The 12,089-nt window shown below is 41.9% G+C and overlaps 1 protein-coding gene across 2 annotated transcripts in view; it reads right to left on the bottom strand.

Moving 5' to 3' along the window:
- Positions 1–12,089, bottom strand: part of CDH13 (cadherin 13) — a 1,174,890-nt gene that overhangs the window by 670,938 nt on the left and 491,863 nt on the right. The window lies entirely within an intron of this gene.

Here is a 12,089-nt window from a genome sequence, read left to right as displayed (position 1 = left end):
ATTACCCAAGTACAATATTAGAATAATACTAAAGCTGACATTGTTATTCACTGTAACTATCATGAAGCTATTTGAACCCCCAACTTCCAAATCGTTCTATTCACAATGACAGTCTTGATTTATGCATCCCTCACTGTTTGCATATTACTGTTCTTAACCTGCCAAGCTACTGGGTTACTTGCCTGGTCAGGAATCCGGAGGACTTGCTTAGATATAAAATTTTATTTGATTTATAGTCCATAAAGAATTGGTTTTACAACAAATCCTAAGTGAAAAGAACAAAGTTAGATGCATCATATTGCCTGACTTCAAATTATACTACAAGGCTATAGTAACCAAAACAGGATGGTACTGGTATAAACCTAGATTAATGGAACAGAACAGAGAATCCAGAAATAAAGCCACATACCTACAACCAACTGATCTTCAACAAAGTCAGCAAAAATATGTGATAGGGAAATGACACTCCATTCAATAAATGGTGTTGGGCTAAACACCCATATGGAAAATTGGATAATCATATACCTAAGAGTGAAATTGGACCCATAGCTTTCACCATATACAATGAACACAAGATGAATTAAAGACTTCAACATAAGATCTGAAACTATAAAAATCCTAAAAGAAACCGTAGGAAAAACTCTTCTAGACATTGGCCTTGACAAAGAATTTATGGCCTAGTCCTCAAAAGCAAACATTACCAGAAAAAAGAAAAAAAAAAAAAAAAAAAGGACAATTCGAACTTAATTAAACTAAAAAGTTTCTGTGCAGCAAAAGAAGCAATCAACAGAGTAAGTAGATGACCTAGAGAATGGGAAAAATATTTGTAAAGTATGCATCCAACAAAGGACTATTATCCAGAATTTACAAGGAATTCAAACAGCAAAAATGACCCCATTTAAAAGTGGGCAGGCCAGGCGCAGTGGCTCACACCTGTAATCCCAGCACTTTGGGAGGTCAAGGCAGGCTGATCTCCTGAGGCAAGGAGTTTGAGACCAGCGTGGCCAACATGATGAAACCCAGTCTCAACTAAAAATACAAAAATTAGCCAGGCATGGTGGCAGGCACCTGCAGTCTCAGCTACTTGGGAGGCTGAGGCAGGAGAATTGCTTGAACCCAGGAGGTGGACATTGCAGTGAGCCAAGATTATACCACTACACTCCAGTCTGGGCAACAGAACGAGACTCCAACTCAAAACAAACAAAAAAAAGTAGGGCAAACAACATGAACAGACATTCTTCAAAAGGACACATACGACAGGCCAATAGACATATGAAAAATGCTCAATATCACTAATCTTCAGAGAAATGCAAATTAAAACCACAGTGCGATATCATCTTACACCAGTCAGAATGGCTATGATTAAAAAGTCTTAAACAACAAATATTGGTGAGGCTGCAGAGAAAAGAGAATGCTTATATACTGTTGGTGGGAGTGTAAATTAGTACAAACTCTGAAAAACAGTATGATGATTTCTCAAAGAACTGAAAATAGAACTATCATTCAACCCAGCAATCCCACTACTGGGTATATACACAAAGGAAAAGGAATCATTATATCAAAACAATACCTGCACATGTGTGTTCATCATAGCACTATTCACAATAGCAAAGACATGGATTGAACTTAAGTGTCCATCAACAGAAGACTGGATAAAAAAAATGTGGGACCAGGCGCAGTGGCTCATGCCTGTAATCCCAGCCCTTTGGGAGGCTGAGGTGGGCTGATAACCTGAGGTTGGGAGTTTGAGACTAGCCTGATGAACATGAAGAAACCCTATCTCTACTAAAAATACAAAATTAGCCAGGCGTGGTGGCACATGCTGGTAATCCCTGCAATCCCAGCTACTCAGGAGGCTGAGGCAGGAGAATCGCTTGAACCCAGGAGTCAGAGGTTGCACTGAGCCGAGATCGCGCCATTGCACTCCAGCCTGGGCAATAAGAGCGAAACTCAGTCTCAAAAAAAGAAAATGTGGGATATATATATGTGTGTGTATACGTATGTGTGTATATATATTCTTAAATATATATAACATATATCCCACATTTATAGATATATAATATATATATCCCACATTTATATAAATATAAATATATATTTATATAAATAAATATAGATATAAATGTGGGATATTTATATATTATATATTTGTATATAATATATATAAATGTGCATATATGTATATATGTATATATATTATGTATACATAAATATATACACACAAATAGATACATTTATATATAAATGTGGGATATATATATAATATATATTTATATAAGGATACATACACACATATACACATACACACACACATATACACACACACAAGCCATAGAATACTACTCAAACATAAAAAAAAGAATAAAATCATGTATTTTGCAGCAACATGGATGAAGGAGGAAGACATTATCCAAAGTGAAGTAACTCAAACAGAAAAATGCCGCACATTCTCACTTCTGAGTAGGAGCTCAGCAATGGGTACTTGTGAACATGCAGAGTGGAATAAGAGACACTGGGGTCTTCAGAAAGTGGGAAGGTGGGAGGAGGGCGAGAGCTGAAAACATCACCTGTTGGGTACAACGTTCGCTCTTTGGGGATGCGTTCGTTAAAAGGCCACTCTTCCCCACTACACAATGTGTGCATGGAAGAAACCTGCACTCGTATCCCTTGAATATTTTTTTAGATACTCTCCCAATAATAGGGAATTTTACTCTAGGGTAATGGATAGGCATTTTCAAAATGATTATACTTTGTAAGAGTCTTCAAAAAAATTTACAAAGTGAAAAAATAAAAAGCAACTCTCTTCATGGGTCACTGCAAGGTCCTTACATTCACAAATGAATAGGGATAAAGGGACAATTACAAAGTCCCAAACTATGTCAGGCATTATGGAGACTCGTATTCAGTGTATTGTCAAAGAACACGGGCTATTATTATGATTAGTGGGGCAACTGTTGGAATGCACTCTCCAAGTAGCATGTCCCAAGTTCAGTCACTGGAGTGACACTGTCAGGGTGTTTGCTCTATGTGTAACTCATCTTTTTCATTAAATGTGTTCAAAATGAAAACTTTGTATCATTTTAAATAAAACATTAGCATCACTTTACATAAAAAGAAGGAAAACATAAAAATAAACTTGCTGGAGACCTAATGACACTATCACATTTGAGCTCAAAACTGTTGCCTATGGAAAGTTCTTCATTTTACAGGTAAAAAGGGGCTAGAGCAGTGTTAAAGGGGTGTTAGCACCAAGCTGAGACTTCCTCCTTGATCTGATCAGATGACCGAAAGATAACTGAAAAAGAATATCATTCCCAATATGCAAACTGATCTTATTTAATGCCACATCCTAATTAAAATTCCCTTCTGCATCATCAGAAGTAAACGTCTGAAACTTAACAACAGGTTCCTATCAAAATAATGTGATAAATGATAGTTTCATTCCATCTTTGCCCCCAAGGCCCCACAAAAGAGTACGCGCGCGCGCGCGTGTGTGTGTGTGTGTGTGTGTGTGTGTGTGTGAGATAGTTGTAAAGGGAAATTTATGTAATAAAATTCAAACAGGAAACAAGATAAGCTAAGGCTCTGAAAGCATCTATAAATAGCCATTCTCTTGATTTTGGTGGGAGTATAAATTCATAGCACCCTTGTGAAAAGCAATCAGGCAATATTTATTTATTGAGAGTTTTATGAATGTACATATCCCTTCACTCTGTAATTTTACTCCTAGGAACGCATCCAAATGTTACATTCAAAAGAAGAATAAAACTGTATGAAGGAAAATGTTTAGTGAGACATGATTTATAACGGGCAAACATGAAAAACAACCTAAATGTTCCATAACAGGGACAAAGTTACATTTGGGTTTGTTAGTAGGAGACACTCTTAGGCCATGACCAATAAGGCAATTGTGAAGACCATGTTCCAACCACTATCCTCATCACTCCATTGCCCTCACCATCACTACCCTAAACTACTATAATAATGATACAGTAAGCATATGCTGGCCAATGCACTGGGCACTTGGCATGAGTCCCCTGTAATATTTTCAACAGACCTGCCAAGTAAATCTTATCCTTCCTTAATCAATGAAGAAAGTTCAGAGAGGTTGCATACAAACTGCTCCAATTTACCTAGCTAGGACAGAGAATACTTAAGACAAACTATGTAGGAAAATATAGAATATCATATTGAATGCATCCTATTTTATATATACTATACTGATCACAGAAGAATATTAAAATCTCAATCAATGAAAGAGACTAAGTAAAAGACATTTTGGTCTCTAGGTAGTGAAAAAGACTCAATATGTGGGCAAAGAAAACTGGGTTCTGTATAAGACGGTGAGAAGAAAAAGAAAGAATAATATAACAAACAAACAAAACAGCCAACTACTCAAAATGAACCCAACCCTAAACAAAGAAACAGCATTGGCCGGGCTCGGTGGCTCACGCCTGTAAACCCAGCACTTTGGGAGGCCGAGGTGGGTGGATCACGAGGTCAGGAGTTCAAGACCAGCCTGACCGACAAGGTGAAAACCCATCTCTACTAAAAATACAAAAATTAGCCTGGTGTGGTGGCACGTGCTTGTAATCCCAGCTACTTGGGAGGCTGAGGCGGGAGAATCACTTGAACCTGGGAGATGGAAGTTGCAGTGAGCCGAGATCCTGCCACTGCACTCCAGCCTGGATGACAGAGCGAGACTGTCTCAAAAAAAAAAAAAAAAAGAAAAAAGAAAAAAGAAAATTACAGTGCATTGTATTTACACAAAACTGGTATTTAACATTGATAAAGATTCTGTTGGTTTATTAAGGGTGGCAAAAATAGGAAATATGTAAACTATATGTAATATCTGAATGTCATTCATGATAAAATATATCTTGAGCCTCAGATGAGAGGACAGTCTAGGGAAACACTTTAAAAAGATGTAAAGTTTGTGCAGATGTAAAGGATTGGTGAATGGGCTTCATTCCAGAGCAAACGTAGCCTCAGCTCATGATGACAACTTATGTCTAAATGTGTCCAAAGTAATGACAAAGCATACTGTGTCATCAATAACGAACTTTGCATAGTGAGTCATGAAGTGCTTACTTGTATTTTCATACCCACAAATGAGTGATATTTGTGTCCTCATGGGTGTCCAGAGTGGTCAGGTCCCTGAGTTCCCATCCTACCTCTGGTGTCCTCTCAGCTCACCAGCTAATCAAGTTCACAGCTGCCAGTCCATTTCCTTGGTTCTTAGAGCACATCCCAGAAATATGGCAACCAGCACAATTGTGCTAATCCCTGGATCTAAAGTGACCAAGAAAAGAAGCAGGAGGCTCTGATTCTTGAAAAATAGCACCTGGAAGGGACAGGGTGGGGTGCTGCTGGAGGAATTGATCGTAGAGAAGCCACCATGTGCATGTCGACTCTCTGGGCCCGCCGTGGGGAATGAATGAAGATGCAGGAGAGCAGAGATGCCCGCAGGAAGTGTGAGAGGAGAGAATCGGCAGCTATGTCAGCCTCAGAGAGGAGGCCAAACACTGCTCCCCTCGAGGCAGGACACAGAGGGGTTGAAGGAAATTTTCCCATCTGGAAAGGAAGATAATTTGCCTGTCCTCTAGGTTATCAGAATGAAATGAGAAACTGCATTTGAAAGTGCTCTGCACTCTCTAAAGAACCGCAGAAAAGCGAAGGATGAGTCTTATTAACACCAGGACGGAGGAAGTGAGAAAATGAGGGTGAGCCACTCAGCCCCTATGAGGAGTGAGTAATTCGGCTGTGGGTGGCCTAAGGCCAGATTTGAAACACAGACACATGTAGACACGCAGCCCCTTCCAGCTTTCCAGATTCATGAGATGCGTGCAGATGTCAAATGCTCTCTGTGACATCAAATGCACACATTTATACACATGTGGGTTTATACACACACCAGAATCCATTTGATAGACACACATAACACACACACTCGTGAACAGATGCACATGCAACAGACATGCACCAGCTGCCTAGACCCAAGGACATATGCCCCACACCCTCGCACTTCCAATGTGATGAACACAATCCCCTCAGTCACAGGAACAGACATAGGCACACAGAGGTGTGCAGAGGAGTATGAAGTTCTGGGGCCGCCGCCAACACCAGACCATGTGTGTCTTGTGGGACTCCCCCCACAGCAGTCTCTGGACAGCGATCCACAGCATCTTTAGCCTGGGTTATCCAAGGCCTGCAGCAGCCTCATCCAGCCTTGCTTCCGTCAAAGGGGCAGTGCTGTGTCTTCAGGGAGCCTCACACATGCTGGATTCTATTAGAAGAAGATTGTCATGCCTACACAAAGATGTCTGGTTTCACGCAGCTAAGCAGGGTCTTCATTTTCCTGTCTTAGGGCATTTGAGGTTAAAATCTCATTTGCTTTCCTCCCTGTTTCTCAATCTCAGGGGAAATTGAAAGTGCATTAAAAGCAAGTATGCTATCTGGAAGCACCACATCACTCAGCCCCAAAGTACATGTATCAGAAATAAAAGGGAGACCCCTGAAACAATGAGGGGCAGAGGAGGGGTTAAGGGTAGCAAGGGAGGGTGGAGGCCAAGGGACACAGGAAGGTAGAAAGAAAAAAAGAACATGAGAAGGAGCGAGAGAGTAGATTCATATTAACTAAATCATTCATTCATTCTTTCATTCATTTCTTCAAAACATATCTATCAAGCCCTTTCTCCCTGCCAGGTATAATCCTAGGCATCTGGCATGGTGTGGTGCCTAAAAGAAGCAAAGCCCCTGCCCTCATGAAGCTTCTATTCTAGAGAGAGGGGGCAAACCACAAAAAGAGAAAGAGAAGAACACATGTGGCTCAAGAGAAAAGATCAGCAGGGAGGAGGGCTGGAAGTGCTCAGGGGGAGAGGGTGCTGATGTTTTAGATACGGAGACGAGAAGGGGTCCACCGAGGAGATGACAGTGGAGAAGGAAGAATGGGCCAAGTGGACAGGGGGAGGAGGTACTGCCAGCAGCAGGAGCCTATGGGCATGGTGGAGCTGCAGCATGGCAGCTGCTGGCTTGGGCAAGGTGATGGCTAAGCACAGAAGGACACAGTCAGGGCCTGGTGAAGGGAAGTCAGACCCTGGAGAGGCACACAGGCCATGGAGAGGGCCCTGGGTTTTACTCCGCGTGAGGAGTGAGCCATGGAAGGGTTTTGAGCTGAGGAGTCCAGTTGCAATAAAAAATATCATAGCTGCTTTGTGTGGAGAATAGACTTAAAGGGATAAACATAAAAAAATTAGTTGGATTTCCTCCTTCTCCCAGGTTGGTCCTAGGATAACAAGCTACATTCACTGTAACTCGGTGCTCATTGTCCTACAGTGATTTGCCTGTCCTCTAGGTTATCAGAATGAAATGAGAAAGTGCATGTAAAAGTGGTCTGCACTCTCTAAAGAACCTACACTGTCCTACAGAGAACACTCAGGCTCCTCCTACAATGCAAATCTGAGCATTTGATTTGTGGAAAGGGAGAGTTGGAGTCAATTTCTCTGGCAGGTGCCCTTCTCCCTGCAATAGTTTAAAAGGACCATTGAGGTATAATTTATGCACCATGAAATTCACCCGTTTTAAGTGTGTAACACAATGATTATTACAAAATTTACAGAGTTGTGCAATCCCCACCACATCTAATGTTAGAGCATTCCCACCACCCTTAAATGAAACCTCATGCCCATTAGCAGTCATTCCCGCTTTATGACAGCCACTGGCAACCGTAAATCTACTTTCTGGCTGTATGTGTTTGTCTTTTCTGGACATTTCACGAAAAGAACCCATGCAATATGTCCCCACAGTATTTCCATGAACTTCACCGTCTTTCATTGTTGATGCGAAGACTAAACAGGTAGGGCTGCAGCGCCATCCAGTGACTGGTCAGGGGTGTGTCAAGGTCAGCCTTCCAGGTGGGACCATGCTCAGTGGACACCCCAGCCCGCATCCCTGCCGCCCAGGAAGACTGAAGCCTCCAGGCACCTGCAGTCAGCAACTCCTCCATCAGCCTCCTTCCCTATCCCATCCCCCTGACCTCCCTCTCCCCCAGGTGTGGATGCTGAGACCCCCTCCCCAGTTGCGTGGTCTGTTTCCCGGGGGGCCAACCTCTAACACCTGCCAAAGCATGGTGCTCAATGTCGAGACCCAAAGGGAAGGGTGTCCCAAAAGTGAAGAACTGCTCACTTTCGTTATGTCTGCCAGACTGGCAATCTACAGCTGGGACTGCACTCCAAGTTTTGTCTGTCCCTGCCCCTTTCCGTCACACCCGGCAAAGGGCATAAAAGCCTTTCCTAACAGCCAGCTGGAGGAAGTGGTGAGATTTGAAAGGAATGATCCTACTTCCTGCACACCTGAACACAAGGCCGGATGCAGCTTGACTCGGGCTGGCCACTTGTTGGAGGATCTCCTATATGTGCCAACATTCAAACAGGCAAAGAGTGTCCAGATAATTTGCCTGTCCTCATTCCCTCTTTCTGCCCTCCTGGACCCTGGCTTTGCATCACAGAATAAGTGATAGGGAAAAATAGTATAAACCTATAAAGAAACCACAAGCCTCTATCATCTTTGTTCCCTCTCCTACTTTCATAACTTCTGGACAAACTTGTTCGCTAAGAGGAGCTATTTTAGCAAGACAAAGCATTGCAGAAGCTGAAATACGTCTTCCTGGCAGTCAGGGAGTTAAAGAACAGTGAAAGGTGAGACTCATGCAGTCAGCACAGCCCAATTATGGACAGTCTTGTAAGTCAAGGTGAGAAGACTGGATTAGCTTTCAAGGCAATAGGGAGCCTTTGCAGGCTTCATGCAAAGACATGATGCTTTGGATTTGAGTTCAAGGACCTGAAGGTTAATCCACTGAAGGGTTTGAAGCTTATATTCTAGACTCAAGATGACATAACCTGGTTCCTTCTAACCTTCATAACCCTAAGATTTGCCTGGGATGCTAGTCCTGGATTCACCAAGTCTGCCATAGAAAATACTGTCATTTATTGAGTATTTATTACATGCCAGGCACAGTACTAAATATATTATACTATTACCTCACTTAATACATTCAACCACTTGCTGGCAGAACCACCATGGCTGTTTTCCTGAGGTTAAAAGATGTAAGAGACTCATCTCAAGTCATTCATCTCTTTGGCCTCTGTAACTCCAGAACCATCTGCTCTAAAAACACTTTGCTCTAAACCTCCCCAGGGTTGCTGCTGGAGACTACCTTTTCAAGGAGGTCCGTGCTTGGCTGCAGAGGTCTTTTGACCCATTTACTCAGGTATAACTGGATAATCACATCTTTAACATTTTCCCAGAGAGAACAAATCTCCAGCCCCTGGCTAAAAGGAGCTACCTATACTGCTGGGGCACAGCTTAATTGTCTGCAAATTTTTGCAAATGAATGGAACTGCAGAAGCCAATCTCCAATTTATTCCATTCTTGCAGCTGATCTCATTGTGCTAGAAAGTTGCTGGGAGGACAGTTCTGTGCTACTCAATTCACATTTTGTATGCAATCAAACACATGGTTCAGGCAGCTTTGCAGTACCTGGGGCGACATTTAAAGTTTGCTTCATTGCCTCCTGGGGCTGAAGTTTGCCTACTTAAGGAAGAAAAACCCAACAAATATCCAACTTTCAGCAGCAAATTTAAAAGGTTGGAGAGGCAAGATAGAAGCTTACTAAATTTCCATCTATCTATTTTCCCAATATTCTAGAGGACAAGTATCAGCAAAATGAAGTCACCCACTGCAAATTTACTGTATAGAATTATGCTGACAATAAAATGTGGTGATATAGAAATTATCTGTTGTTAGTTCTTCATATCGTCTTATGGCAGAGGGTGTTAGGGAACTCATTTTAAAGGATCAGAGAAGATGATGGTTGGTGATTCATAGGATGGCATCAAGTCAATCTGTTGTTGTAAATTACACCACTCAATGCTTATCAATGGCCCCCATACAGCCAAGAGAAATGGGTGCAAGCCATTGTTGCCTTGAGTCTTCATGCATGCATCCTTTTCAGTAGGGACAGCCAGCAGTGTCAGAAACAGCATCTCCAGTAATGAAAGGCATACATCAGAGGCGTTGGGGATGGCCAATCTCAAAATTAAAATAAAAAATGCATAGAAGGTCCAATAACCAATCATCTGAATCACCATCTAGGAATCATTACATTACATTCCTAATGTAATGAATACCTCAGTCATTTCCATTGTTACATACGCTTCAGGTAGAAAAGAAATCGCTTTGCCCAAAGAAGTGAGTGGAGAAAAGTAGTAACAGGTTTCATCAGGGGAGTCTGAAATTGGAGTGCTAACTCCAGATGTTCTCTCTCCAGCAGCCAGCGAGATCTTTTGAAAACATTCTTCTCCCCCTCATTAAGCCTACAGGGTATATAGGCTTCCCCTTGCCAAAGGATGAAGCCTCCCCCTCATTAAGCCTACAGGGTATATAGGCTTCCCCTTGCCAAAGGATGAAGCCTCTGGGTTTGCTAAGGCCAGGAAGATCCAGCAGGCTTGGCTCCTGACAACGACTCTGACCTCAGGTGCTATCACTGTGCTCCTGGCTCTGCTTCTCAGCTGCACGCACCCTCTTCAGATCCTTCAATTGCAGGTGCTTTTCTGAGGGCTTCTCACCTTGTGACTTCCTTTCTTGTCCCTCCCCTCTTTTGCCTGGTTAACCCCCCACCTATCACTCTACTCTCCACTGAAGCACCACTTCTAGGCTTCCTCAGTCTCTTTTGCTATGAGGATTGGCTGCACTTTACCTTTTTCCCCTAGAGCCCTGTGTCAGCTTCTGATCACACATTCATTCAGTGCCACTGTGTCATCAGTGCTAGTCTTCCACGCAAGGCTCCCAGCTCCATAAGGGCTGACCCTACATCTTCCTGGTCGCTGCTACGCCCCCTGGTGACTAGCACAAGACAGGCATAGAGCAGGTGTCTAACAAGCACTTAAAATATTACTAAAGAAATTATGAAATAAATATAGGGTTATTGTAAGAATTTGAGTAATCCAGGTAATGGAGTTAGCACAGTAGCTGGTGCAGAGTATTTGCTCCATGATTGTGTCTAATAAATAAATGAGTAGGATGTCGGTGATTCCACTTTGATTTCTCCTTTAATAGAGAAATCTTCTCTCTAATACGAGTAAAACTGCCACTCTCAGTTGGATTCTTTTATCCTGGGGTGCTCAATGCTTTGTGAAGTAACCAAATTTAGAAATTTTTTAGAAAATTATCCCTTTTGTTAAACCAAAATCTACCGCAGGGGTCTTGGTTTTGTTTTCTGCAGCTGCATAGACGTCCCCTCTTCTTCATACGATAGCGTCAGCTGTCTGAGGTCAATCTGGTGTTGGCTCACGCTCCCTGCTTTTGCGTTCCTTGTAACTTCTGCCCTCCAAACATCACCAGTTCCCAGAATCATCTGTACTAGACGTGGGTTCCACATGTTTTCCTCCTTTATAAGTGCTGTAATTTGTAAGTTGGTCTTAAAGTTCCTTCTCAAATACCCTGAAATTATCCTAATAGCCAAATATGTTCACTACAAAGTTGAGAATTTTTTAAAAAAATAAAGTGCACAGTGCTCATGCAGTTCTGGTAAATAGATATATTGATGCTAAAGAAAAAGGTACAGATATTTTACTGAAAAACAAAAATGTAACTATGTTTGATATTCTTTAAAGTGTTCATGCTTTTCGACTAAGTAATTTAACTTCTAGGAACACAGTGCAGAGAAATAATCAAAATATACACACATCATACACTCAGACAGGCATTTGCTATAATATTATGAGGAAACTAACAAAAAGGAAGTAAGCACATTACCCATCAAGACGAAGAGACAAAGGGTTAATTACATCTTCTTTTTGCCTATTTCTTCTAACTCCTAACCCACAAACACCTAAAAACACATGAAGCCCTCCAAATAGGAAAATACCACATGTGTATACACATACCACATAGAAACACAAATATCTAATCACCAAGAACTTCCTCTCACTTTTTCTCTCTGTCTTTCTGTGTCTCTGTCTCTGTCTCCCTCTCAAATCCTGTTTGCATGCTTTAGGATAGGTGGAATCCACAGACAGGGAAAGCCTGGA

Source organism: Chlorocebus sabaeus, chromosome 5, assembly GCF_047675955.1.
Source record: "Chlorocebus sabaeus isolate Y175 chromosome 5, mChlSab1.0.hap1, whole genome shotgun sequence".
Lineage (NCBI taxonomy): Eukaryota > Metazoa > Chordata > Mammalia > Primates > Cercopithecidae > Chlorocebus > Chlorocebus sabaeus.
Note: the sequence above shows the minus strand (reverse complement) of the source record. Positions and strands in the feature narration are given on the sequence as shown.